This window comes from Peromyscus leucopus, chromosome 2, assembly GCF_004664715.2.
Source record: "Peromyscus leucopus breed LL Stock chromosome 2, UCI_PerLeu_2.1, whole genome shotgun sequence".
NCBI lineage: Eukaryota > Metazoa > Chordata > Mammalia > Rodentia > Cricetidae > Peromyscus > Peromyscus leucopus.
Window position 1 is genome coordinate 31,285,589 of NC_051064.1, and position 24,160 is coordinate 31,309,748.

Here is a 24,160-nt window from a genome sequence, read left to right on the forward strand (position 1 = left end):
TCAGTCTGGCAATGAAGCCCTAGGGAGAAAGTGGAACAATCTCCACCTAACTGTGGGGCCGAAAGTCCATTTCTGGACAAGTGGGTCCAGATGAAAGGATTTTGCTATTACTTCTAGAAATATTGCCTCAGTGACCAATGTTCTGTTTCTGTTGTTATTGTTGTATTGTTTTGCTGTTTCACAAAAGTTTGTGAATCTCAGAAGTCCAGTGCATCCCAAATGGCAAGTGAACATAAATTTGAGAGGTGGGTATTTGTTGGAGATGAGGGGGCATTGACAAATAACTACTGTTCAGGTGTGTGTCTAGATTTGAAAACTTTCAAATGCATGAGGCAACTTTAATTTTAGTTTGTCCTACTGCTTGTAAAACATAAAGAGAACCCAGGGCATAAATGTAACTGGTGAACTTCATTCTTGATGTGATAAAATTGTTCCAGCATTTAATGTATATTTAATATCAGTTATGGGATAGTCAGTGTCTTAAAAAAAAATTAGTCCATCAATCAAACACTGCAAAACAAGAAAATAAAAGCTCCTCTTTTGCTCAGACACTTCCATTTTCTCTAATATTGAAATAAAAATCACTGTAGTATGTGCTTTTGAATGGAATCAGTAGTCATTTGCTTGCTGTAGTTGGAGGGGAAAAATTAAAGCTATCTGACACTGAAGCCGCACTGGCTTACTCTTTCCTGGGGAAAAAAAATATACTTGCAGTATTGAAGTGTAACATTGCAGGATCCGTTTAGAGAAATATGGCAGCAGGGAGTTGCCAGAAAGTCTGATTTGCCTTGCTGAAATATCTGTCTGGCTTAGATGTGGATTTTCTGAGGATGTTTAGTTCAAGAAAGGATGATTTTGTTACAAGATATTCAGGTAAATTAAATATTTTCTTCTAACAACTGTCAGCTGAATGAGTTGCCAGTGGCATAATGAACTCTTGATGATCTCATAGAAAACATTTTAAAAGTATTGTTAGTTAACATAGCATTGTATTTGTAAATAGATTGATTCATAATATCAGTGTCAGGATTCAATTTTTAAAGGCATTGCATTTAATATTTAACTGACATCTCATAGTCATCTGCTCATGAATTAAAACGACATCATGTAGAAATCAGTTTGCTAACTTACAGTTCTTGCACTGAAAATTTGTTATTTGTATAGGGATATAGAAATGTTTTGTCTATTAATAATCATGAGAGATTCATAACATAGGTTCATGATATGGTTCTAAGTGATCAGAGGTTATATGCTTCCTTTTATTTTTGTCTTGAAGAACTTTTGCTGTTACAAATGTGTTCTCAGCTTTCATTTTATTTATATGATGTAAGACTATTACATATCTGTGCATAGTATGTTTTATATTCTTCAATTCTGTTTTTTCCAAAGCAACCAGAATTTGAAAGAAATTCATTTCATGACAAAGATTAATGTTGTCTTGTTGATTTCAAGTGAAATATGTGCAGGAAAGATTTGCTTTGATTTAGTTAACTTGAGAAAATTCTAGATGCCACCACTTCAACATGCCTTTCATGGAGTTGGAATCATGGAAAACAGAAAGCCATCTGAAAATGGCCACACTTGCTTCCTAGCAATTTTAGTTTAAGGCAGAGTTATGCAAATAGTTTATTCTCACAGCTGTTGTAAGTACTCCACACGATTTTTCTATGCTGAACATTTTTCATCTGAATCACCTGTGTTATCATTTCTTTTTCCATAGTTGCTAGTGCTTGTCCTGTTAATGCAAGAGTGAATGTTTCAGAAAGCGTACATTCTTTGGGTGACATAGTTGTTTCACCACTATCCTCACTGCTGCAGCTGAGCATGGCAAACTTGACCCAAGTCTGTAAGTTGCTTCTCTGCAGATGAAACAGAATAGATTTATTTTACAGAAATGTAATTTTCATTGTTCAAAGCAAATAAGGACTGTGCTATAATCAGGACCAGAGGGCACAGGTCACTACTTTTGTCTTATGTGAATTTACTTCCACTAGTATTGTATTTTAAAGATTTTCCAAATTATAGTTAAGGAAGTAGTGTTAGTGTTGGATAACCCCTTTCTTTAAAGAAATTTAAAGAGTTTGTGTTGAGAGAAAAAAAAAAAACTTTGTTATAATGAACTTTTACTTCAGTTACCTAGTTAACAAATGTGTCTTAAAACTGTTTGGTCAGAAGGTTTTAGTATATGCTGTGAGCAATATAGAGCTCTTTGCTAACACAGGAGTATACTAAGAGCAACAGCCAACATTTCCTGGAGAAAGGGCAGCTGTTGCACAGCATCACGGAGAATCATGCATTTAAAACCTGGTTCTTCCACTCATTGTGTGACTGGCTATTTTAACTTTTTTAGCCTCAGTTTCCTGGTCTGTTTAATGGGGATCACGATAGTAATAGAAAACAAGTGTTATGTGAAAACTAAGCAAGATGAGGTATATAATGTCCCTGGTGCATCATGCTTGCAGCTTTGAACTTCTGCTTGAGGTTCACACAGCAAGTGGATGCCACACTAGGCCACATCACAGTTCCTGTTCTCTCCCAGAGTGTAGAACCTTGTCCTCTCTTCACTTTCAGAGGCCCCAGTTCTGTGAGATTCTTTGAAGGACTGTGTCAACTCCATGTTGTGTGCTTCTGTGTGCATCCCAATCTAAGGTAATGTGCTTAGACTGTAAGTGTATGCTAAGTATAGGCAGCTAAATTGACTTTTTAAATGGTTGTTTAGTAACTTTCAGAAGAGCATATTAGAATTCTGTTGTATTTCTACATAAACTTCCTATAAGAAATATTTACTAATATTTAAAGTTAAAGTGAAACGTCTATAATTTAAGTAATTAGAGCAAAATTCCTTAACTATTGAGATTATAGTTCAATCTTATTTATATTTTTTATTAATGATTTTAATTTCTTGTGCCACTGGAATTTATCTAATTTTTAGCTTACATTATTTCTTTTCACTTAACCCTTGAATTAAGTATAAGCATTCTTTCTTCAAAGCTATAATTATTGAAAAGTACTTTATTTTACTTTTTATCTATATAACGATACTTGAGCTTCATTTATTGCTGAGTGTTTTATAATGTAAGATAAGATTCCATACTAGTGACCTCTAAGAGATACCTAGATTGCATTACAATATTTGAATATTATTTTGTCAAATGTTACAACAAATCTATGAACCTTTCAGAAAAAAAAGATAAAGTTTCCATTTTGGGGAGAATGTTGTTGGTAAAAATTTTTTTTCCAATTCCATATAACCTGTGCCTATGGGAGAATTTTCCAATTCCATATATCCTATGCCTATGGGAGAGTATTGTTGACTCACAAAAAAAAATGCTAGTGCATTCTGTCTTTAAATTATTATTTATATTTTATATATAACTAAATTTTATAATAGAATAGGTTTTCGAATTGTGATAATATATTTGACTTATACTGTATAAATACAAAGTTGCTAGAGATATCTGCCCATGTTTGCTAAAAACTCTTTAATATATTTCTAGCTTGCTGATGATAAATATGTTAATTGATACTGGTCTAATGAGGAACTGTATTTAGCTATTGCATGAAAAACACTGATAATACAATTTCATAAAAGCAAAGTATGAATTTTTGTGGTGTATTTTCCAGATCTCTCACAACTCTAAAGTTGCATAGTTTAATTTTCTAGGTTCTGAGGTTTTCCTCATGCAGAAAGCATGGCTAAATGCCAGTTTGGAAAACCTACCTACTTTTTTTTATGTGTCACATACATGTTCAGTATCTATGTGGGTAAATTCATGCTTGGCCTGAACCAAACTTAGCTACCATTGTTTACATTGTTATGCAGAACCAGACTAACCTGAAATGGTTAATTATTTAAAAATCATAAACAGCATTTCTTTCCTGGAATATAAATAAAAAAGAATATGAAAATAGAGAATAATTTTGCTATTGAAAGGCTGATTTGTAAATGATCATCAGTTGCAAAGACATTTTGTTTGCTTGTTGTTTCTGTGGTAGAATTGCTCTGAATTTCATTTATTTACCTCTTTTACCCTTTTGTCCTTCAAATATCAAACAGTTGTGGAGAATTAGTCTTAAGACTATTCTTAAAAGTGTAAAAAAGGTGAGGATGAAATATACTCTGAAGAAAATGAAATCAGGAAAAGATTGAGGCTGACATTGTGACTGCTCCAGAAAGAGGGCACTAAATTTGAGCATACAACCTGCAACACACAGAGCCCTTGGTGCTTTTGTGTGGGTGAAAGATACCAGTGTCTCCCAAAAGGGTTAAGGAAATGCATTCTGTTGCATCTGCTTACTAAATCCCTTCCTTTAGCAGAAATTCAAATTTTGTAAAGATTATTCGTTTTATTGATGCATATAATTATAATCACAAGCCATCTGCTGATTTGGCAGGCATGGTTAAAATTCTCTAACTCTCATAACCTTTCAAGTACAGTGCCCTTGGGACTCTATTTCACTTTTATATTTTGGAAAACATGTAGGGACAAATAAGGGCGGTCATCTGCAGAATGTCAGACCTGGGGAAATGAAAGAATGGGGATTGAGTTGCGTTGGTGGTTATTTTCAATAGTAGGGGAAGAAGTTATTTTCCCTTTTTTTCTGACTTCATGAAAGATGGTCCTAGTTTCTATGATGTATTTTGGAAATTTTTTCCTAGGGATTAAAGCTCTGTCATTACCCTCCCAAAAGGAAGGTTTCAAGCCTAACCAAAAAGAACATGCCAAAAACCTTCCAGACATTTCTTATGTTGGTCTTAATAGATAAATTCAGTATATTTCACCTAGTCTTTCTAAATTATGGAGTATATATTTTTATTTTTCTGAAAATATTCAGTTAAATAACTTTACAGCCTAAGATTTTGGGTTGTAAAATAACTTACACATTTTGACATCCGTCTTTAGTTGAAAGAACACATTTCTAAGCATTTTGACTATGTTGTTTTGGTGTGAAATCATGCACTGGTCATATTTCACATGGCAGGAGTCTTATATGACCCTTTTCTTCAACTATAAACATTTGAATCTTGGTGGGCTTCCATGCCTGAATCACTTACTTCTGTGGGAGTATTTCTTCCATAATCTGATGTTATCAGCTTTAATACTCCAATGGTCTGGCTTTGCACACAGACAAAATTCGGCAGAGTTCGAGTCAGCTTAAGGGAATTTGAAGAAGCCATAGGAGTCCAGGACTTGGCTTCATCAGATAACAGAAGCAAGCACATACACAGCCAATGTGTTTCTCAGTCTCTCTTTCTTGCCACACACCATGAAATCATCCAGAGAATTACTTTTTAGAATTTTGAAAATAAGGAAGAGAATTTCTAATTCTAGTATTACACAAGTAGTTTTTTTCATGGCAATAGTGAAGTATATGGCTTGACTATACATTAACAATAATAACCTTCCACAGCCACCAGCTACTTGGTTTGAGCCAACTTCTATGCTGAGTTCTTTAATGGACAGCTTCATTTATTACTCAGAATAACAATGTCTGTCTTTACAGAGGAAGCAATGGAGACTGGATCATGAGGTGCTTCTTTTTTTTTTTTTTTTTTGTTTTTTTTGTTTTTTTGTTTTTCGAGACAGGGTTTCTCTGTGTAGCTTTGCGCCTTTCCTGGAGCTCACTTGGTAGCCCAGGCTGGCCTCGAACTCACAGAGATCCGCCTTGCTCTGCCTCCCGAGTGCTGGGATTAAAGGCGTGCGCCACCAACGCCCGGCCATGAGGTGCTTCTTATGTCACCAGAGGAATGAAAACTTGAGCCCATGCTCTTAATAGTTCCCCATGTATAATGGTCTCTGAAATAGTGTCAGCAGCAAGTCATCAAATAATTCTGGGTCCTAGGTCTATCTGGGTTCTATTATAGTTAAATATGACTAACACATTGAATAAATCTGATGAGGTGACCTGACAAGCTGCTTTATTTTCCTTGTCGTCAACATCTGTCACTTTAAGGGTGACCTCTGGAGTCCTTTTGGTTCCCCAAATTCTGTAACTGTAAACAATTTATAATTAAAACATGAATTTGAAAAATAATTTAAAGACAACATAAGCACTAATGATACCTCTCAAATGGATATTTACCATGCCAATTAACCCTGATAGCAAAAATAGTCTGTTTATGAACCATGTGAACTTTATGTCTAACCTAAATATTAGAGTAAGAGTTTAACACTTGGTCTCACACTGAAAACTCTTAGCTCTGTGAGATAAACACAAATGCTCAGAAGCATCTGATAATTGAATTCTAACTTTGTATATTTTGATACTAATATCACACTGACATAAAGCTAACTACCAACCCAAGTGTTTTATGTCTATAAATTTTCACAACTACTACACCAGGTCAACAGCCAATAGCACAAAGTCAGTTCTCCTCCCCTACCTGGAGGTGAGAAAACTGCACTGGTGAGAGACCATGCACAGCCATGACTCGATGCATGGCTGTGAGAGCAGAACCCAGCTGAGGCCAGGCACTGTGACATTGTGAAGACATGGGCACATGCTTTGCTTTCATGTTTTTTCTATGAGATTTCATTAAGTTTGACTTGAAAGAAAGTTCCACTCCTCTAGACAAATGTTTGAAATCCTAGACTACAGTCTACAGCATATGTGGACACATCACAGTCTTTGCTTTTGTACTACTCTTAATTAGCTTGTTGTGACTTAATCATATAGTTTTCTTAAATTATTACAGAATTAACCTAGGGTCCTTTTTAACCTTTTACAAATGCTATGCTGAAAGTATAACAACAGCTGGGCATTGGTGGCGCATGCCTTTAATCCCAGCACTCAGGAGGCAGAGCCAGGCGGATCTCTGTGAGTTCGAAGCCAGCCTGGGCTACCAAGTGAGCTCCAGGAAAGGCGCAAAGCTAAACAGAGAAACCCTGTCTCGAAAAAAAACCAAAAAAAAAAAAAGAAAAAAGAAAGAAAGAAAGTATAACAACAAATAAAAAAACAACAAGGTTTGAGAAAAATCCCTTAGAAGATGAACTATCTTTAAAGCTGTTTGTTCTTCTTATTGCCTAACAGAGAAATTCAGAACATTACTAAGAATTGCTTAAATGTTTCTTCAGAGAAGAAATAATTTAAGAAGGAATTGTTTCAATTATGATACTGTAAATCTTAGATGTCCATCAAGTGCCCCTGAGTTTTAATATATTACTTCAACTGGATATGATTTTAAGTAATTTGTTGGTAGTATTTACTAAATGCCAAGGAAGAGAAATAACAATGTAAATATCAAAAATAAATAGGAAAATATTGCTTGGGTTTTATATAATTGGTTGACTAAGAAATATTTGTGTGCCTAGGTTTCTAAAATGTAGAGAATGAACACAAGCCTAGGCCCATGACTCCAAGCATGCATGAGTCAGCATAGGGCAAAGTGATTCATATGATTCATATGACAATAGGTTTGTTGAAACAAGTTATGGCCAGGTGTAGTTCCACTCAGACTCTCAGCCTTAAAGCATGGGGCCTAGGAACAGCCTGTTCTACCTATCCTTTAGAAGATGATGCTGCAGCGGAAAGAACAGAGTGGCTCTTAGCAGAGGCCACGCTGTTGTTCAGAGATGGCATCATGGAAGTTCTTGTAGAGAAAGCTCTTAAACAGTGTTGGAGCTATACATTCAACAGACTTGCTGAGAACCTATTATGTTCCACTAACTTTGTTAAGCAGTGATGCTAGTGCATGAGGATTCACAGTGCTCACAGCCAGGTAGGAAGAATGAGTGGAGAGTAGAATACTTGTATTGTGTAGAAGGCAAGCTCAGGATTTGAGAACTAGAAAAGATTAATAAGTGAGTATTACAAGAATATGTAAATGTACACCATGCACCTATCATCTGGACACTGGGAATTTGATCTCAGGAACCACACACAAAGTAGAAATGACAGCCATCTGTCTTGGACAACCATGTGAATGATGAATCAAGACAGCATATTCAGAAGGAAGAGTTGTTCAGAGGGAACAATGTTGGGTTCTTCAGGGAGTATTACATTTCCAACAACTGGTACTGACGGTGAGTGGATGAAGGTCAAGATTAAGATCCAGGATGGAAAATGGACATTTGAATATGGTTCATAAGTAGAATATTGACAATGAGAAAAGAGCCCAAACTGTAACTGGAGAACCAACTATGAATGGGAAATGGAAAAAAGGGGGCTTAACAAGGGAAGAATCTAGAGAAGGCTGCAGAAAAACTGAGGTGTTAGAAGGTGAGATATAGACATGTTTTCATTAGCTGGACAATAATGTTAACTGCTCAGAAAATGACTGATAGCCCACCATTAGCTCTGTCAGAGAGAAAGTCACTGATGACAACATCCAGAGCAGTGTCAATGGAACTGGGTTGGAAGCCAGTGTCTGTGTGTGTAGGGAAAGTTAGGTAAGAAGAAGAAAGTTTCTGGGGATTTCAGTAGGTTTGACTCTGAGGAGCAGAGACAGCAGCATAGGAGAGAGGAGTATATGTGGAGAGGCAGCAGAATGATAGGAACTGGAAAGAAAGGGGATGTGGGAGAAGCAGGACACAAATGCAAGGAGAGTATCTTGGGAACCAACTCTTAGAGAAGAAGGCACAAATTCAGGGAGATGTGTAGGAAGTATAAGGAAGAGCTGCATCAGGCAATGTGGACCAATGCAAAACTCCCTGCACAGCTTTGTTGACCCAATGTGAAATGCAAATCTTCAACTGTGAGGTCCTTTAGCATGTCAGCTTTTATTACTTACTGTATTTATATAATGAGATTAAAAATTAAGGCTTCTACCTAACAAGAGAGACCTAGAGACCCAGAAGAGCTTTGGCGTGTCCTCTGGAAAGTAAGCTATCATAAAAGATACAGGCAGTTGATGGGTTAAAGCAGTGTCCACTTTGCTTACTGTTCTTTAAGCTGTGGCCATCTGCAGGAAGGAGCAGCCGAAGATGAGACTGGCTTCCCTCCAGAGCGTGTGTCTGTGGAGGGAAGTGGCCAGAGAGGAGCTAGAATCTAGCAGGCAGCAGATGCCTCTGCCCTTCAGAGCACTCAACCTAGTACTTTTGTACTGGAGACAAAACAAAAGTTTTGCTAGTTTTCTCTTCATGGTTAACATCCCCCCCCAGTCCATCTCCTCATGTCCTGCTTACTTCTTGTCTAGAAGCTGGCTCCCCTGCCTCATACATCTGCTTAATGTCTTCCTATCGTGCATAACATACGATTCAAACTTCTTAAATGGTCTGTATGGCTTTACTAGCTGATAAACAGACCAGATTAGTTTACATACTACACACTTTACTCATTTACAGTGAGTTTGGTAGTGTTCAGTCCGTGCTAAATTGCATCCATCACCAATGATCATTTTAGAATATTTTTATTTTCCTCCAAACCTTCTGTCCTTCTTATTTAGCATCCTCTCAAATGTTTTCTTCCAGTTCTAGACAGACAGCATTCTACTTTGTACATCTGTGGAGATGTGTCTTCTAAACATTTCATGTAATTGAAATCACAATTTGTGGGTTTTGTGCCTGACTTCTTTCATTTAACAATATTTTCAAGGCTTGTCACTATTTTAGCATATATCAGTATTTCACTTGCTTTTATTGGCAAATAATATTCCATTTTTCATTATTTGATAGAATTTTGGGCTGTATCTACATGGGTTGTGTTTACATGTTGGTAATTGTGAATTATGCTGTGAGGACACTTGTATAATTTGTGTGGATATGTTTTTATTCTTATGCATGCAGCTTGTAGTTATATTGCTGGATTAGAGTGACTCTGTGTTTGACTATTTGAGGTGATACTAGGTGTTTTCTGGTGTGCTTGGGCCCTTCTGTGTTCTTTCCAGCAATGTACACTCTTCTTCACGGCCTTGCCAGGATTTGTGACCTTCTCTTCGAATTTTTTCAATCCGTGTGGATGTAAAATGACATCTCACTTTGGTCTCATGTGTTTCTCTGTGGCTAATGATGCTGTGTCACTTTCTGTGCTTATTGTGTCACTTGAGTGTTGTCTTTGGGAAAATGTCTGTACAAATCTTTCCTCCATTTAACAAAAATTTTAATTATAACTACTATTATATCTTAATTGCATATCATGACATTTCCAGGCATACATCCACTTGATAATTTACTTTCTTCTATCCTTTCTTGCCCCCCCCCCCTGCTTTGGCCAGGTCTAATTGGGCTGCTTTTTGTTTTTGGGTTATAATCATTTACAATATATTATAGATACATGGACTGTAGATGTTTATACGCGGCCACATGGATCTCTCTCTCTCTCTTTCTGTCACTCTGTGTCTGTCTGTCTGTCTCTCTGTGTAGGGGGCACAGAAAGTGTGAAGTGTGTGTGTGTGTGTGTGTGTGTGTGTGTGTGTGTGTGTGTGTGCATGTGCTTATGAGTCCAGAAGAAAACTTGGGTGCCATTCCTCAAGTTCCATCCACCTTATTATTTTGAAACAGGATCTCTTGCTGACCTGGTGTTCAATAAGCAGGTGACCACAGATATGCTGCCTGCTTCAACATCCCCAGAATTGGAATAACAAGCACACTGCCATAGCCTGTTTGTTTGTTTGTTTTTAAACATGAGTTCTAGGGTTTGATTTCAGAATCTCATGCTTGAACAGCAAGCATTTCACTGACAGATTCTGATCTCATTTCTGACTGATTTCATCTCCCCAGCTCTGATGCATATGGCTCTTTACTGTCTCAAATCAACAAAGCTTGATTTGATCCCTTGATGTAAATAGCTCCTACACTCTACCTGACATTATTTTTCTATAGCATTTATTACCTACTTTAATCTGTGCTGTGTATGTATTTACTCTGGTTTTGGATCTGCTCCTCAGTGGGAACATAGTTTCAGTACTGTACATTTTTGCATCTCTATCATGATGCTATGGACAGTGGAGAACCTGGACCTTGGAGCAACATGCCAGTTCCCAGGAGTTCCAAGATACTGATGAACTAGGAAATTTGTAGGTTTTCTGTGCTACAATTCTATTTTAATGGTGAAATGATGGATAATTTCTGATTGATATAGCTGTGTGTGCAGCATTTATATCAGTCTCTAGAACAGAATAGGAACAACCAGTAAATATCTTTGAATGAGTATTAGTGATTTTCTTATGTTCAGATCCACTTTTAGTTTTGTTTAACTAGTCTACATTACTTAATTCAGTAAGCAGTTTCATTATGACATTACTGCACATGCATAATAGTCTACATTGACCACATTTATCCCCTTTTACTTTCAATATCCCTCCTCCTTTCTTTTCTCTCTCTTCCATATCCTTTTTCTGTCTCTTGTTTGCTTGAAGAACATCTCCAATGATTTAATGCCCCTCATCAACATTGTGGCGACCTGGAGCTGCTGTGGGTGGAGCACATACCTGTGGACTTCACTTAGGAACTATCCTGGAGTTCTGAACTGAACTGGACCTCCATGGTTCTGGTGTCTGCTGAGTGTTTGCAGTGCACCATGGCTTTGTGTGCTGTATGGCTCATGCAGTACTCACTATTCTAGAGTAAGTTTCTGTTATTGTCCACAGGAAATGTGAAAGGTAGGGAGATTAAGTGTATCTCTAAGACCAAAGAATACATGTGCTAGATTTAGATACTACATCAGGCTATTGTTACAGCCAAAGAACATCCTCATTCTAACTTTGTTGCCTCAGGCCAGGGTTCACAGTTTCCAGTCATCATGATGTTCACTTACAAAGTCTTTTCCAGCATACTGGTTTTGTGACTCCTACTACATGCCAGTGTACTATTTACTACTGGTAAATTTTCTTACATCCCTTCCAATCTATAACTGGTCTCATTGAACCATAAAAGTTCACCTCCCTCAGTGACCCTATTCTGGGTCTAGGATTTGGTAAAAGACATGGAGTGGATAGATTCCAACTGCCTCTTAGCCAGAGAAATCCAGCATGAGGAATGGTAATGCCAGGGGAGGTTTTGTATGGGAATTCTTACAGTATAGTAAGTTCATTCACCATAAACTATAAATAGTGTCAATTCCTGAGGAATTTAGTCCAGTGCCTGAGATAACTGATTTGTATGAGAATGGAAACCACTATTATCTCACTTGGAATCAGTGTGCTGAAGTAAGTCCATTTGTATGTTTGTGTAAAAAAATTGTCCTTTTCTATTGTCCTTTTGTTCCACCCTCTTGCTTTTCTAGAAGTGCCCAATTTAGTTCTCCGAAGCATTCAAACATGTAGTCATTCTTCCAGTTTAATATGACTGGCTTAACTGTGACAATCCTTAAATGTGACTGTTTTTTCCCCTATGTATCCAAGCTAGTAGTTTTGTGAAGAGAAAAAATATAGTGGTATTATGCATATGTTTATATTTTTGTTTTCATTCCTGTGTGTGTGTGTGTGTGTGTGTGTGTGTGTGTGAGAGAGAGAGAGAGAGAGAGAGAGAGAGAGAGAGAGAGAGAGAGAGAGAGAGAGAGAGATGCATGTGTGTACAGGTTGTATGGTGTGGAACACTCACTCATACCTGCACATTTTCAACCCTGAGGTTGAGATTGGATATCTTCTTCTGTCACTCTCTACTTTATTTTTTGAGACATTGTCTCTTACTGAACCTGGAGCTCGTTGTTTTGTCTAGACTGACTAGTGCCAGTGAGTGAGCCTCCGAGATATGCCAGTCTCTGCCTCTACAAGTATCGGATATCAGGCACAGGTGGCTGTTCTGAGCTTTCACACAAGCTGGGGATCAAAACTCAGGTCCTCATACTTGCATGGCAAGCATTTTACCTCATTTTACCTGTCAAGTTATCTTATCAGACCCTGATTCTGTTTGTTTGTAAAGCAGATATCAGTTTATTAATAAATTGTTCATAATATTCTTTCCCAACACTCAAGAGTCTAAGACAAAAAAAAATTGTTATGAGTTTGAGGCCAGTCTAGACTACATAGTGAATTCTAGGCTGGGTTAAACAGTGAGATATCTCAAAACAAACAAACAAACAAACAAAAACTAAAAAGATCCTCTTTCCTTTCAGGTATAGCATCAACAGAACAAGATAATTAACTTGACTATGCATTTATTCATCACATTATGGAGTCTCAATGTGTATCTTTATGCTTATCATTTTTGCACATGCTGTGGGAGCTTGCATGTTTTATCTGTAAATATTTAATGCATTGATTTAATATATTATTTTCCTAACATACATACCACAGAGAAAGTGGCCTTAACCTAGAGTCTTCTTATTAATTAGCCTGCTGGTCTTCATTCAAATGACATCAGTCTGGCTGGACATCTGCTCATGGAGGGGAGGTGGAGTCACTCATTCTTGCTCACAGGAGCTTCTAATCTAAGAGCAGGTGGGGCTGGGAGAGGGCAGGTGAGGCTTCTCACAGGGACACAGAGCTATGAGTGAAATGGGGAAAAAAGAGTTAGGGAGAAGAAAGAAAGGCTTTCTACCTAACTGCAGCAAGGTGCTATGTTTATGAGCATTCTTGTCAACTTAAAAAACATGTCATAAAAATTAGATCTTTAAGAGCAGGGATTTCATAGTTTGAAAGCATTTTATTTCTGCAAGCTTGTTTTCAGAAAAGTCATGTGATAGAAAACCAAGAAAAATTAAACACAGAATCAGACAGCTGAATAGTGTTTGTGTTGGAGATGAGATAGAAGGGGAGATGTCCAAAGCTTCAATGTTTCTGTTAGAGTAGATGAATAACTGATAAATATTTGGGGTTGTGTAGGTATTTTGATTAGATGGATTCGATAATTCCACTTTATACAAATAAATGTGTATAATTCTAATTTGTCAATATCAATAAAATAAATATTTTAAAAAAAGAAATGAAGAAGGTCAGATTCCTTTGGTACCTACCGGCACTAACTACGCTGATTCAGCAAAGGTCCATTGATTAATGATGAAATTGGATAAAAAATACAACCAGCATGAATTGAGTTGGACTGACCTTTGAGCCATCACATGAAACAACAAAATGGACCACATTTATATAGTCAGATTCATTATAATTCTTAAAAGCCATATAAAGAGGGGCATCATTTCATATTCCCTTGCACTTTCAGTCCATGCCATTATTATCTGCATTAAAAATTTGTAGCATTATGAAAACACATTGCATAAATTACATTTTAAAGACAGGGTTTCCATAGTTTTAATGAATTTTACTCCTGCACCTCCTTTTTCAAAAAAAAATGGCACCACCAAAATTTGTTCATTCATGTTTTCTCTCAAACTTTGTAACTTGGTGTTTGTACTTTTGGGGTTTAGTTTTTATCAAACCAATCAGATTGTTCTCCTAAGTCTTCAATAAATGAATTCAACACCTGCATCTCAAAGATCTTTATTTGTCTCTTTGACCTGAATGACAGGATTATTTTCCCTATGAGAATGGCAGAACATGTATGTATGCCTGCCATTTGCAGAAGATTTGAGTTTGCCTGGCTTCTCTTCTCCAGGAGAATAGGTGTTGACAGAAGATTTCAGTGTATCAGTTAATGGCTTGCCTAAATAATGCGATCTATACACAGACCATTTGCTACACAGATATTAAGTGAATTTATTATTTGTGATATTATTGTTCTCTTCTATTTAGATGAGATTGGCATTGTCTATCCTTTCTGTAAGACAGTAGAGACAAATAACTCAGAAGGAACATTGAATCCTGTAAAATCTTTCTCATGTGTTTACTGAACCCACATGCATGGAGCCCTATTCTCTGAACTTTATTGGAGTTCTGGTATATAAATTCATGTCCAGGACAATCTTCCCTGTCCTGTAGAGATCAATGCTAAAGCACCTGGCTTTTGCTTAATGATAGCCTGCTGTTTTGAGAGCCACTCTCCATTTCCCTACTAAAACACACCAGGAAGATGTTTCACTCTAATTTCTTTTATTAATCCTCTCTTTCTAACAGTGTTGCAAAATGCCCTGGTCAGAGATCTGACACTGAGCTATCTATATGAAGGGCAATTCGAAAAACAGGTTTTTCTATACTCCAAGAGGTCTCTAGTATAATGTGACCTTCAAAATTGTGATAATCAAAACAAAACACTTCCCATGTGAGTGTGTATCAGAAATATACTATGCCATTTAGAGGAATTTTCTAGGCTGCTAACACTGAATGTCTCGAGGAATTTGTATCATTGCTTGACATTTAAATTTGTCTTTATTTTATAATTTGTAATTAATCTATTCCCATATTTTATTTGCTTTTTGAAAATTTAAATATTGTACAAAGTCTTCGATTTGTAATTTGTGAGCTTACATTTGATAATCACACCTGTAATGAAGCACTTAATTACTGTTTATTTCTTGATATGAATGGCTTCATCTGAAGGGAAGAACAAGTTCAATAGTCTATAAATTATTTTCAGGATGTGCTTCTGTTCTGTTAGGACAGAACATTTAGTTTGTATCTATTCCTTTATATCATGAGGTATTAATGCTAGAGCAAACAAATATATCTGAAATAAGGAGGACATGCTTGTCTGTCCCATATGGGCATTTGTTAGCCTTTGGGTATGGGGACTCTTTGGTGTGTTTGGTAATAAACAGTTAAGGCAATGGTTTACAAAGTGCAGTCTCCAATGATCAGCATTATCAACACATGTTCTCAAGTCAGGTCCCCCTCTTTAACTATGGAATCAGTCCTCTGGGCTGGATCAAGCCTCTGCATAACTCGGATGCAGGCTAAGGACCACTGCCCCATTACTTTGCTATCAGTATAGCCTGTGGACCAACAGGAGCACATGGTGCTGTGTGAGCATTGTATGATGTCACAACAGACCTTGTAGTGTCTAATCAAGATCCTGCCTATTAGCAAGATGCCTAGGTGGTCTCCATATGTATGAAAGCCCAAGAGTCATTGATCTAGAATTTGGGATTTAGAGTCTAGACTTTCCGGAAGCATGGGATCTTTCATTCAGGGACATTTGGAGTATGTTCAAGTAGAGCTTCCTACTACTTTATTGTTTGTCTAGCCCCTCAGCTTTCTCCAGATTAAAAGGGCAGAAGAGGTTTATAAACTTCTTCACTAACCTGCTCAAATTTTATAAGGGCACACTCTTCTTACACCATGTGATGGAAAGAGAACTGTAATTTGGTTAAAAGAGCTGTGACATAGTAAGTCCATTATAGCTTGTAGGTATATATATACATGCACACATATATGTATGTGCATCATGTGCGTATGTGTTCTATCTAGCAATGATCTAGAATACAATGATGATCTTGATACAGACAAAGACAATTTTCAAGTCTCTTAATTTTTGAATTTACTTTGCAGTTATAAAGCTGTATCAGGCATCTTTTTCTCTTAATCACTTTTCTTCTGTTGAATTTGATTTTCAGTAACGTAACTGCTTTAAGGAAACCTTTTATAAGTGAAGGAAACTGCACAAATCAGAGGTTATTTGTCTTTGATTACAGTGGGTTTTGCCATGCTGTGGCACTAAAGAACAAGTTACACAAAGCCTTTGAGGGTGCAATGAAATTCACCCCCTTCCAAGGCTTTTACCATTATATATTTATCAGTGATAAAACCTATTTCCAGTCAAAAAAGTCATTGATGAAATAAAACCTTATTTGTCAAAAATTATTTTATCATGGAAACATATGAGCAGGAAAGAATTTTAAAAAAAATCCCTTTGAAATCTTTACAACACCCCCATATGTAAATAGGTCTGTCACTCCTGTGTTTGTCCACAGCTCCAGCTCCAGATGAACCAGGGTAGTGTGTGGTGGCAGGAACAGCTGACTCATTAGTAGAGAGCAGTGAAAGGTAATTAACCCTGGGAAAAGTACAGCTGCCATGCGGGCTGTTCCTTTCTGTAGGATCTGATTAGAAATTAGTGTTAAACCACTGATTCTTTTTTTAAAGACTATCTTTGATAATTCATTTTCTCTCTCAGGTGTGTCCCTAGAAAAGGTTCTCAAAAGTACTTATGTGTAAAGGTCTCAAATCCAAACAATGTTTTCTCTTAATACTAGACACCTGTTTTCCTTGTTGTAGGATAGTCTTTAAAATAATATCTCTGGCTATTGAATGTTGTACTACCCAGACTCATATTCTGATGCACAGTTTGGATATTACCCCAAGTCAGTGGTTCTCAAACTTCCTAATGCTGTGACACTTTAATCCAGTTCCTCATGTTGTGGTGATTCCCAGCCATAAAATTCTTTGCTGCTTCATAACTGTAATTTTGCTACTGTTATTAATTGTAAGGTAGATATTTCTGGAGATAGAGGTTTTTAGAGTCATGATCCACAGGTTTAGAACAACTGTTCTAAAATATTGTTTTATGCAGTTAGTAAACTGTAGATAGTTGACATTTAATTAACTTTTCTCTTTTCTCTTTCCATGTTTTCTCTGATGATGCTTCCATCTATAGCAATGGCAACTCTCTGGTTCAAATTCAATAGCTGCTAGGGAAGGTAAGTGATGCCTATTTAAAATTAAAATTCCCCTCAAAAATACCTCTCCAATGTCAATGCCTTGGAAAATAAACAAGTTAAGAAACTTGATTTTAGAGAACCAATAAAGATGTTGGTATTTATTAATATTGGTACTGCGATTTGTGACATCACATGTATGATAATGAGGGGCACTAGTACTGAAATATTAAGAATTCCTGTAGGTGACTAGAGATTGTGGTGCACAGGATGATTGCCTCCCCCCCAAATGTGTGTCTAAAATTGGTGAATGTGTTACTACATAACAAAGGGTATGTGAGTCAGTTAAGAACTATGAGATGGGAAGACTATCGCAGACTATGAAGGAATGGACAACTATCCATGGTTCTTACAAAAAAAGACAGTATAATGAGTCAGGGAGCTAAAGCTAGACAATGACTCAACAAAACCACCCTTTCCAGCTCTGAAGAGGAAGGGGACATCGTCAAGATAGGTGTCAGTGTCTCAAGGCAGGAGACTTGACAATGTGCAGTGTCATTCAGCAGCTCTATGTTGTCAAGAATGAGGAACTGGACTTTCAAAGACAGCTGAGTAAGAAACTAGGTTATCCCTTACAGTGCAGCCTGACTTTGTTTCACACTGATGAGACCATAAGAAGACCCCATACCTCCACAACTATAAAATAATAATAGATCTGTTTTTTAAAGCTATTAAGTTTATGAATATTTGTCAATGAAATGAAAGAGAAATAATAGAATAAACCAACCAATAGGTGGGATATATTTTACAGCTAGTAATATAAATCCTAGGACTATTCTGTTTCTGAATGAAACAAATTCTTGAGAGGCCAAAATTGAAAGATTATTTATTTGGGGATGTAAATGATATTTATTGATATTCAGTGATTATATCTTCCATTTTGTAATACTACTCCCTTATAAAAGTGGTACGTATCATATTTTTGTAAATGCAGTGGTTGTGTTACTGAAAAAACAAAGGAATGCGTGTTATTGTGACCCCTTCAGTGAACCTGAGTGAATATGAGGTTGGGTAAGAACAATGGAGTATCAGAGAGGGCAGAAGTCCAGGTCTCTGCAGCAGAACTTCAGTCTAGAGATGAAAGCAGAGGCTGCCATTTGAACTGCTTTTCACCTGCATGACACAGAGACTGGTAGTGATCTTACTTGATTGCCCTGTCTTGGTGTGTAAATTGTAATATGGAATTCCCATAGGATATCATGATGATGAAGGACATTGAGCGGTGCAGTGCCTATGAAACTCATGTTTCCTGATAAGACTCCAGTAAAGATGAGAGACATTTGCTTAGTTAATTCTTTCTCCCTTCACTGTTGATGAAATTGCTAGACATGCTTTGTCCTTCCTCCTAGAAATGGTTGGTTCCATTTTCCTCTGCAATATTAGTCAACTCATCAATTTTGAGTATGTGGGGATACATTACTTAAAGTAAAATGTAGGTGGCCAATGGTCAGGACCTTCTGGTAAATTTTGAATGAGAAAAAGAAGACTCTAAGAATGAGGTTCTCATAGATCTTAAATGGGTCAGCACCTTTCCTAGACCAGTCATTTTCCAAAATCTGGCTCGCTGTATTTCATTTCAGATTTGGCATTCATTTCTCAAGAAGAGCCAAATTAAAGTTATATAATTTTTCATGTAGATGAAGTAAAAGTTGTCATTGGGTAAAAATCAGGCATAGATCTGTCACATTTCACACATTGTCTTCTTTGTACTAGGGAAACCTTTGAACACATAGGAAGAAAGAAATGCTGAGTAGGGTGGCTCAGAACTCTAATCCCCATACTTGTGAATTGAGGTCATCTGGGATATGTAGTAAGATCTTATCTCAACAAACAAGCAAACCTTGTTAGTTTTCTTTAGCTGGCAGAAAAACCAAACTGACTAAACCTGTAACATCCCAGATACTGAGTGCCAGGATTTATTTAAATCAATTAATAAGCCATAATCTCAAGAATATATGATTATTTGGGGCTTATTTCAGCTCAGCATCAGTGTATCAAGCATATACCATAGCCATAAAATGGTTTCTAGGGGGCACATCTCTCCATCCATGGTCCTACCTGAGCCCAAGTAAAAGCAGAAAGACATGAGGAAATAGAACACAAGGCAAAACCTATTTATCAAAATGAGCAGGCCATCAAAATTCTCTTGGAGTACAGGATTCCAGAGAATGCTGTCTATCATGAGTGGAAGTGGATTTTGCAATTCTCATCCTGAAGGGGGAGGTTTCTTGGAAAGTTACATATCAAATCAACAAATTAAAGGCATTTAATTTCAGATAGTTAATTTAACCACCTGCTGTCTTTGACCCGTTCACAACTGCATGAAAACATAGCCTTAATACAGTGACCAAGCCAGTTTGACCACTGGCATCCGTTTAATTGGTCTTTAAGAATGTTTTCCTATTTTATTCAGGGTTCTCTGAACATCTCATGAATCACAATCATCTAGATATGTCCACTAATTCCTCAGTCCCCTTCTGTCTTAGGATGTTCCACATTATATTGGAGTCAGTCCTGGACTTGTCTGTTTGTACTGTTGAGGAAAAGAGTTGTGCCTTGAATATTTTTTATACCCATTATTTCCCATGGGGCAATATGTATATTACTGTCCAGTAAGTGTATACTGAACCATTAATAGTATATTTTAGAAGAAAGATAGGTTGTTTCCAGGTTTTGGCTATTACAAACAATGCTGATATGAACATAACTGAGCAAGTGCTCTTGTGGTATGATTGAGCATTTCTTGGGTATATGCCCAGGAGTGGTATAGCTGGATCTTGGGGGAGATTGATTCCCAATTTTCTAAGAAAGCGCCATATTGATTTCCAAAGTGGTTGTACAAGCTTGCATTCCCACCAGCAGTGGAGGAGAGTTCCCCTAGTTCCACATCCTCTCCAGCATAAAGTGTCTTCAGTGTTTTTTATCTTAGCCATTCTGACAGGCGTAAGGTGGTATCTCAGAGTTGTTTTGATTTGCATTTCCCTGATGATTAGGGATGTTGAGCAATTCCTTAAATGTGTTTCAGCCATTTGGCAATGGTCGAGAGACGGCAGGAACTGACCTACTCTGATGATGGGATGGCCAAACACCCTATTTGTGCTATAAACCCCATCCAAGGACTGAGGAATCTGGATGCAGACATCCACGGCTGGGCCCCTGGTGGAGCACTGGGAGTCTAATTAGTGAGAAAGAGGAGGGTTTATATGAGCGAGAATTGTTGAAGCCAAGGTTGGACAAAGTACAGGGACAAATAACCAAATGAATGGAAGCACATGAACTATGAACCAAAGGCTGAGGGGCCCCCAACTGGATCAGGCCCTCTGAATGGGTGAGACAGTCATTTGGCTTGATCTGTTTGGGAGGCAGCTGTGCGGTGGTGCCAGGTCCTGGGCTCGTTGCATAAGTCAGCTGTTTGAATCCTAGGACTTATGCAGGGACGCTTGGCTCGGTCTGGGAGGGGGGGACTGGACCTGCCTGGACTGAGTCTATCAGGTCGATCCCGGTCCTCGGGGGAGACCTTGATCTGGAGAAGGTGGGAACGGGGGGTGGGGGGTGGGCTGGGGGGAGGGGAAGGGGGTGAGAGGGGGAGAACAGGAGAATCTGTGGCTATTATGTGGAACTGAATGGTGTTGTAAAATAAAAAAATAAATAGTTTAAAAATAATAAAGTCTTTAAAATGGAAAAAAATAAAAAATAAAAAGATCTCCAATATCCAAAAAAATGAAGAAAGATACCTATGTGAAAATAATCTATATTAAAGATTTTTGTTTATAATGATAAAGTCTAAGGATTGTTTTTCCAAAATCCATTAGCTCATTTGCATCCACAGCTAAGAGTCATGCCATTTTCTTTTAAAATTTCAGTAGATTCTCCCATTCCATTTTCATCATCAGATAATGAAGACAAATGACTATAATTTTTATCATAATTCATATTTAAAGAACATTGTGAAAATGCTAATGAAAACCAAAAAGTGACTATTGAGAAAAATATCAGACTTATTGAAAATATTGTAAAGAACCTCTTGAAATTAGTAAGGAAAGTAGAAAATGTCCAAGGATATCAAAAATATTGTGTGACTGTCTATATAATAAAATAGCCTAAAGAGAGAAAATTCCCCTTGCATAATGAAAAACCTTGTTTTTTTTTTTAATCAACAAGTGTTCTTTGAACGCCATTAAAAGTGTTTTTGCATTATAAGGATGTTTAGTATAGATTTACTCAAAATAGCACATTTAGTTGTAACACAAGCTTTGAAGTTAAGTGGCTAGTGTAGTAAAACATGGTTTCTATAGTTACCACAGGAGAACAGAGAATAACTTTTATTTCTTTGGAAGCCAGGAAGGGGCTTTAAAGAAAAGATTATGCAAACAGACGCAGGCAGGTTCATTATTCACGACTTCACATCTGATTGGGTTTTTAAATGGGAAAACTTGATATTATAAGAAATTAGAGTGTTTCCACTAAAATCTAAATCGGCACATTAAGAAATATCAACCTTCCTGTTCTCTGGACATTTCAAACTCAATTCTGAGTCAGAAGAAAGATTGGCTTAGCAGATAACTCTATCAGATACATTTTACTTTATTGATAAGCCATGTTGTAAACAAGTTGGTTAAAAGCTGCCTGCTGAGCATAGTAACTCATTGCTCATGGCAGATCAGGGGCCCCAGGCAACTTTATTATTCACTATCAGATGTATCTTGTTGGACTGCCTATGGAAGGGAACTTGAAATCCATACTCGTGAAGAGGTATTCAGTGCTGGCCTCATTGCTTTCTCTGTTAGAGTTTAGATATGTTCTTTCTGAGTGTTGATGGAGGTCACTGTCACACTCTCCTCTGCTGCACTTAACCCAAGGAATTTTGTACAGTTGCCACTCAAGACACAGAAAGACATGGTTTCTGGACTCAACCTTCAGCTCACCAGTCTTTAAAGCAGTGTGATTAACAGGACTTTTGCAAAGTTTCTATGTAGTTACAAGGACAGTTTCAATCTTCTGTCATTTTTTTGCATTAGCTATGATTATGCTTTTACCACAAAAATGCATTTGTTTTAAAGGTAACAATACAGACTGGGAGAATAGCTTATGTTTCATCTATATTTATCAGCATTCACTGTACATTTGTGTCTTCATTACCAGGAAATATTAAGGGACATTGTGCCATCTATTCCTGTTTACAGTTTATTATGCAGAGATAGGAAACACTTAGCATGTAAAATGAATGTAGAAATTATTCCTGGATAGAAACACGGACATTTCCCACTCGTTGGCTCTTTCTCCTCCATCACCGGATCAGAGTGTAATTGTCAGTAATCAGGCCTGCTTGCTGCTGATAAAACCACTCTGAATGCTAGCAGCCTTCTTTGTGTGATGACTCAATTATTCCAGAAGTGCCTCATCAAATCTGCCCCATCAGCTGGGCTAATAAATAAGGAGAAGAAACTGGCCCCCCAAAGCAAATTATAAATCCATTTGCATTAACCGTTTCGCTGGTCCATGATCTAGGCAGAAATAAGCATGGCAGATTGTGTTAAGCTTATTTGAATATGTTTATAATGTTTACAGCATGCAACTTTTTTCCCCACAAGGTGTTGGAATTATCAGTCATAAATGGCATCTAAATGCAGTTATGTTAATTACCACATGGCTTTAAGTATCTTTGAGGGCTATTTTGTTGGTTAAATCAGGTAAAATGGAGATAGAAGTCTTATATAAGGTATTGGAATTGCTTGAGACTTTAAGGAGAAGACACCATGATTTTCTTAAAGAATTGGAAGGACAAATATCAATACTAGCATGCATACTTGTGTAAAAGTAATTGTCCTGTCTGTGTGACAGTGCACGCCACAGTTATTTGAGTCTACTATATGACTTCAGCCTCGGAGCAAAAATGACTTGTTCTCTAAGCAAAATGACCTCTTCTTAAAGCAAATCAAAGTTGCTGTAGAATCCTTGCACTTAAGATTTCTTGAAATATTCTGTAGGACAAATATTCAAAAGCTGGACAAATTCCTCAAAAGTGAACTAAATTGCTCAATCATAATTAGTATATTGGTTGATAAATCTTACTGTATTCTTTTAAAATAACCAACTGTATTGAAGTTTGGTTTATATTTGAGCTTTAGTGATAAGTCGGGGAAGCATAAAGTATTCAAAATGGATGATGAAAGGCAATTTGATAAATAACATAAAATAATTCATCTTATTGAATTTCCAATAATTTAACATTGGAAACATCCTGTGGAAACCTAAATGATCCTACTGTCTCACCTTGAAGTAAGACCTATTTTTCCTTGTGGAGTATATGAGGCTTATCCAACCTCCTTGTCCTACTCCCTCTATGATCAGATACCTGACTGTGGTCTCATTGTGAAAAAAAAATCTTATGGACAATAAGAAGCATACTTATTTATCTAAAAGACTTAAATGGAACTCATGCTTGCATTCATTTGTTCCAGAAAACAAAGCACATTCTCTACTATCAACCTGGAGAGCTCAGCAGAAGAAATTTATTTTAAACAACATAAATATTACGTGGCAACAGACTTACAAAAATTTGATGCATTATTTCCTAAATAGAGAATTGTGTGCTCTAATGGACAAAAACTACTCTAAGGCTTACTGACTAGAACTCAAAAAAAAAAAAAGAGAGAGAGAAACATGAATAGAGATAAATGTCAACAGAAATTATGAGAAGTAAAAATCACAAATGGAAACTGAAGAATTCCAT

General features: G+C 37.0%; 1 protein-coding gene across 7 annotated transcripts in view; it reads left to right on the forward strand.

Annotated features, from left to right (window-relative positions):
* The window catches only part of St18 (ST18 C2H2C-type zinc finger transcription factor), a 312,791-nt gene that overhangs the window by 186,475 nt on the left and 102,156 nt on the right, over positions 1-24,160 (forward strand). For 4 of the 7 annotated variants that reach the window (XM_037202458.1, XM_028862338.2, XM_037202461.1 and 1 more), the window contains exons 2-4: positions 2,572-2,649; positions 16,684-16,756; positions 17,367-17,409. The gene's annotated coding sequence lies outside the window, so the exon portion shown is untranslated. Of the gene's footprint in view, positions 1-2; positions 1,847-2,571; positions 2,650-16,683; positions 16,757-17,366; positions 17,410-24,160 lie in introns of those variants that run through there. The other 3 variants (XM_028862343.2, XM_037202460.1, XM_028862345.2) reach the window with 3 other exon arrangements.